Genomic DNA, 6000 nt, shown 5'->3' with positions numbered 1-6000 from the left:
GACGGCAAAACCCTAAACAGACCATGCCCAGCTACCTCGGCGGCTTAGTTTGAGGGTCAAGGGGACACTGGCATTTGTGGAAGCGGCTGGTGTGTGCCAATGTCATCTGTGGAGGTGGTGGTGTGTACTCGGCTTTCTGTGAAGGAGAGGCTTCTTACTCCCAGGGTTCCAGGAGTTTATTAGAGGAAGCATAGCAGGTCTCCCTGTGGCTAGGAAGCCCCTCCAAGGCAGAACTGCGTTGTAGTTTTCCTACCCCCCCCCCAAACCTGTGCATGATCCCTTCAATTGTCCCGTCAGCGTCACGATGTCTGGGGAGCATGACCCTGAGGGAATGGCCAGCCTGACCCTAAGAACAAGTCAGTGGCCTCTGGGAAACCAGCATGAGTTTCTATGCTCACGTCAGGAAGCAAAGTCTTGACCCCAAGAAAGGAACTAAAGGATTAAACCTGGGCCTCTCAGTAGGCGGTCAGCAGTGCCCCGGTCCCTCTTCCCCCTCTTTAGAGTCTGGCCCCATTGAGATGCAGGGATATTTATTTGTGTGTGTGCGTGCATGCGGGGAAAACAGAACGAGATGAAAAATGTCCTTGCATCTGGAAAGCTATTTTGAGCCGGGCTGGCTGGGCGGCGCTCCTGATAACGAACCCTGGCTGACCCAGGCTGGGCTCTGGCCCTATGGCCTTTCTCCCCATGGGGACCCAGAGTTCTAACAGCTACACAGCTTTACAGGATTGGGGGTTCCAGACCAACCCAGTGGCTCATTTAGGGGTGGTCTTGGGGAAGCCTCTGATGCTCCCTAGACCTGATCCAAAGGGGAAACTGAGGCTTCTGCTGCCCCCTCCTGGGGATCTGGACAGGGGACATTGGCAGGAGGAATGTTTTGTCAACTCTGTGTATAGTCAGAGATCTGCCACATAGCCCACCAGCCTAAGACGCACAGGTGGGAAGAGGCTCTCTGGGACCCTCCGGCTCCCACCAGTGTGCTCCCTCCTCTTCCCTCAATGGACACACTGCATTTCTGGAGACAGTTAGCCTGACTTGATTCCAAGCTCACCTGACCCTTTGCCTGCTTCCCATTGCTCTCAGAAGTAAGTGGCGCTCCACCCCCACTCGCCCACATCTGTCGGCCCTTCTGGAGCTGGACCCCCACCCCAGCTCCTTCTCTGGGCTCTGAAGCCAGGCTGGTCTCTGTCTACTCATCCTGCTTGTGAGTCAGTTACCAAGAAGCTGAACACACTCCATCTGCTTCGTACCTACCACGTGGGGTGCTTCAAGGGCACCTCCCAGGGTTCAGGGCTGGCTGGGAGTGATGTTTTCCAATGTGCCTGTCACACAATGGACCTTAATGCTAGTTTCTTCCTTCCTTAGGCACACACACCCTCTTTTCTTTACAAAACCCCAATGGCACACACATAAATCTCACTCCAGCAGCTGCTGTGGACAGGGATGGTGGGAGGAGCAGGAAGCAGGGAGAGCCAGGCTGTGAGATGGAGACATGAAAGTGAGGGGTACTGCACACGAGACAGAAAGCTGTACGCTGAGCTCCCATAAGCTCGACGGAGATTGGGACCTGTCTTCTGCCAGACAGTTTGGGAAGGGGGTTCTTCGGGGATGGGAGGATTGATCGGTCTGTAATGTGCAAGCAAGAAGACTTGAATTCAACCCTGAGAACCTATGTTGAATAGCCAGACATGGAGGAGAGTGTTTATAATCCCAAGCCCAGTGAGGAGTAGACAGGTGGATCCTTGGGACATGGTGGCCTGGTACTCCAGTCAATGAGAGACTCTGTCTCAAAACCCAAGGTGAAAGGCTCCTGAAGAACATGCTCCAGGGGTTATCTCTGGCCTCCACATATGCACTCTTACATAGGTGCACACACATGTACACACACACATAAGCTATTAATAGCAACAATAAAAAACAATCGAAGCAGAAGGGTGGCCCCCTTGAAGCGAGGAGTTTCCGCAAACTTCCGGATCCTAAAAGCGAGGCGGGAAGGAGGAAGATTCTAGAGAACAGAGGCCATGCTCCCAATGAGTTCTGCAAACCTCAGAACATCAATGGGAGCTGGAATGAGGAAGGAGGCACCTCAGAGCCCCAAAGTCACCAAACGTCTGATACGGTAGCTCGTTCGGGACCGCAGCATTGGCAGTTTTGGAGCTTGTTGGAAATAGAGGCTCATGCCTTGTCCTAGCCTGAAAGGGAGAATCTGCAATTGACAGGCCTCTGAGCTCACCGGGCATTGTTACAGTTAACGGGAGCTTCACTCTCAGCGATTGCTCCATTTTGGGAGCATTCTCTGTCCTGTTTGCCACTGTGTTAGTGACAGCCCTGAGCCTGGATCCTTGAACTAGCATAGCACATCCTAGTCTCCCCCATGCAGGAAGTCATCCCCTTTCTTTGGGTGGGGACAGCTTCTCTCCAGAAAAGGGTTTGAAGCCTGGCAGTGGTACTCTTACCAATTTGAGGATACCGTGTGTTCCTAGAGCCTCATATCTCCGAGACAGGGTGAGGTAGGCAATACAGTCAGGAAGTGCAGAAATGGTTTTCTCATAGATGCCTGGTGATAATCTAGGGAGTCCAGGTGCTGTGATTTGCCCCTCAGCCTAGACCTCCTCTTTAATGGTTTGTCAGCTTCTGTCAGCTATCAGGCGCCTCAGCGTGGCTGACTGCTGGTGCCTGGATGCCCACATTCCTGGGTTGTGATGGAGTGTATACTGGGGGCCCAAGCTGGGGGTACCCAGAGGGGTGTGTTTGGCTATGAGCCCTGAGGCCTGGCTGTCTAAAGAATGTCAGAAAGCCAAGAGCTTTCTTTCTTCGTTGATGGGGCCAGGAGGTACAATGAGAAGCTAACGTGGCAGAGTTTGGCAGGATGGAGATGCAGCCAGACCTTGAGACAGCGCCTAGCCCTGGTATTGGGGCAGGGTGGGAGAGAGGGTTGGGGTGAACTGAGGTTCAGCAGCTGACCAGGGGACAGTCGTTGAACAGAAATACTAAAAATTCCTGAGCTAAAGTCAGACTTGGCCGGGTTTTCGTCCAAGCTTTGTCACTTCTTAGGCATGTGGTGTGGGGACATGTCACTGCCGTGTCTGGCCTCAGGACGCCACAGGAAACTGGTGGTGTGACCCTCCCGAGGCCATGATGACACGCACAGGTCTTGTGACAGCAATGGACTTAAAAGTACACCCGAGTGAAGCCGTTAAAACAGCACATTCTTTGGAGAAGAAACTCATGAAAGCATAGAGCCCTCCAAGAACCCACCTCGCCCATCCACTCCTGTTCTTCGCCTGCTTTGATTTCTCTCTCAACCCCCTGGAAAATTCCATCCCCAATCTATCCAGCACCTTGTCATCTCCCCCAACTACCCAGCCCCTTGTCATCTCTGTCCCATGGGGCTTTATGCTATGCACAGCCTGGCCTTTCCCCTAGCAATAAGGAGAAGAGAGAAGAGGAGAGACAGAGAGAGACAGAGGGAGACAGAGGGAGACAGAGAGAGACAGAGAGACAAAGGAAGCTGCAGGACAGGGTGGACAATCCTGAATAAGCAGTCACATCTTATCCCAGATTCCAATTACTGTCATTATTTAAAAGGCATAGTTTTAAGATTTTATAATTGTGTGTGTGTGTGTGTGTGTGTGTGTGTGAGAGAGAGAGAGAGAGAGAGAGAGAGAGAGAGAGAGAGAGAGAGAGAGAATACATGGGTATCCAAAGAGGCCAAAAGAGGGAAAGAGGGCATCAGAGCCCCTGGAACTAGAGTTACAGGTGGTTGTGAGCCATCCAGTGTGGGTGCTGGGAGCCAAGCCTGGGCCCTCTGGAAGGGCAGAAAGCATTCTTCCCCGCTGAGCCATCCCTCCAGCCCCTAAAGGACAAAATTTGACCCAATAGAATTATGCGAAGAGGAGGCATCCTGGCCTCGCACAACTCTTTCTTCGTGGTTCCATCCTTTCCCTTAAGGCAGGTATCGCCATGGCAAGGGAGCCTTGGCGTGGAGAACTGGAGAGTGGGCAGAAAGGAGTCTAACTGAGGGAGGCAGTAAGGCAAGGACCTGGCCAGAGGGTGGATGGGTTTCTAAGAATACAGGAAGGAGTTAGCTACTGCTCAGGATGTCTGTATAGAAAGTTGACCTTCTAACAAGAGCCAGAGAGGCTCCCTGAACCTTAAATCTCTCTCCAGAGCCATGTGGTGAGGGGTTGGCTCCTCCTGGCTGATGGGCCACTGGAGGCATGCCCTGCGGGGGCAGGTTCTCCCGCTCCCTCCTTTCCCCTCTGTCCTTCCTTCCCAGCCTCTATCAGGTGAGCTGTCTTGCTCCATCATAATGTTCCACCTCACCATAGACCCAAGAGGAGAAGACCAGGCGGCCGTGGACTGAAACCTCTGAACTCATACGTTAAAATAACAGCCCCCATCCCCAAGTTGATGTCATTCATTTGTTGTTTTTTGTTTGTTTGTTTGTTTGTTTTTCAAGATAGGGTTTCTCTGTGTAGCCCTGGCTGTCCTGGAACTCACTCTGTAGTCCAGGCTGGCCTCACACTTAGAGATTTGCTTGCCTCTGTCTTCTGAGTGCTGGAATTAAAAGTGTGCGCCACTGCTGCCGGGCTGATATCAGTTATTTTGTCACAGTCAGAAAAACTCAAACTGTAGACTGCCTTTTCTTTGCCTTTGTGTGTGTGTGTGTGTGTGTGTGTGTGTGTGTGTGTGTGTTGGAGATTAAACCCAGGGCCTTGTGCATGCTAAGTACATACTCTATCAACGAGCTACACACATCCTCAGCTCCTTGCAGACATGCAGTGATGGCAGAAGCCTGACCAGGGATTACTGAGAACCCACTCCCAACACCCAGTTTGAGTCTTAATGACAGACAGTGGTAAGATCTAACCCTAGAGGAATGGCAAGTCTGTGATGCATTGAAGGTGATGACCACAGTAACAAGGCCCGCCCAACTCCTGACCGAACTGATCCCTCTACACCAAGCGTCTTCCTGAAGAGGAACCTGCAGCCCTACTCTCCCCACTGTTCTACAGACAGTGTCTGACAACCCATCAAACATAAAAGACAGCTGCCAGGGCTGGCAAGATGACTCAGTGGTAAAGAGCATTTGCTGCTCTTCCAGAGGACCTGGGTTTGGTTCATAACTCCCTGTAACCCCATTTCCAGGTAATCCACCCTCTTTGGCCTCCACAGGCACTACTGCAGGTACATGGTGTCCACGTGTACACGCAGGCAAAACTCTCGTGCACATAAAATAAAGACAAACATTCTTCAAAAAGACAGTTGCTAATAGCTCCTCGGATAGGAGTGGGACTTCATGAGCCCCTTCCCCAGCCCTGCTGGGGATTTGACTGACTTGGCCTTGTGGCAGTCTGGGCATGAAGTCACAGTCACTTGAGCTCATGTGCACAACAACCGTCACGTCTGGTAAAACATTCTTGCTTCAGGCAGCCCATGGCTGGCTCCTGCAGCCCTTCTGCACACTCTGCCTTCATATTCCCCAAGCCTGGTGAGAAAGGGGTGTGAAACAGATGTCCCAGGTAGAGCTGAGCACTCTGAATCTCTTATATGACCAGTTTGGGGGGGGGTCTCAGTATTAGTGAACACCTACAGCAAAAAGAAGCTTCTCTGATGAGGGTAAGAGACACAGTCATCCATAGGTATAAAGACAAGAACCGAAGGGGCGGTTCAATACCGCATCCATTTAGCAGAGTAATTGTATTAGGGTCTTTCTGAGGACCCACGATCCAGCCAGATAGCCATGGGGCTCAGGCCCAGTGGCTAAAGTGAATCAGAAAAGATGGACAAATAGAAAAAATAAGTCTAATAAGATGGATAGACTTAAATCCAACCATGTCAATAACTACATTAAATATAGGTATCTTAAATACAGAATCAAAACAGAGATTGTTATATTGGATGAAAAAGCAAGACTCAACCCTGTGTTGTGTGCAAGAAACTCATTTTAGACAAAAAGATATAGATAGGTCAAAAGAAGAGAAAGTTGGGAAAGTA

Source organism: Myodes glareolus, chromosome 24 (assembly GCF_982192425.1).
Source record: "Myodes glareolus chromosome 24, mMyoGla1.1, whole genome shotgun sequence".
NCBI lineage: Eukaryota > Metazoa > Chordata > Mammalia > Rodentia > Cricetidae > Myodes > Myodes glareolus.
This window is presented reverse-complemented; position numbering follows the sequence as displayed.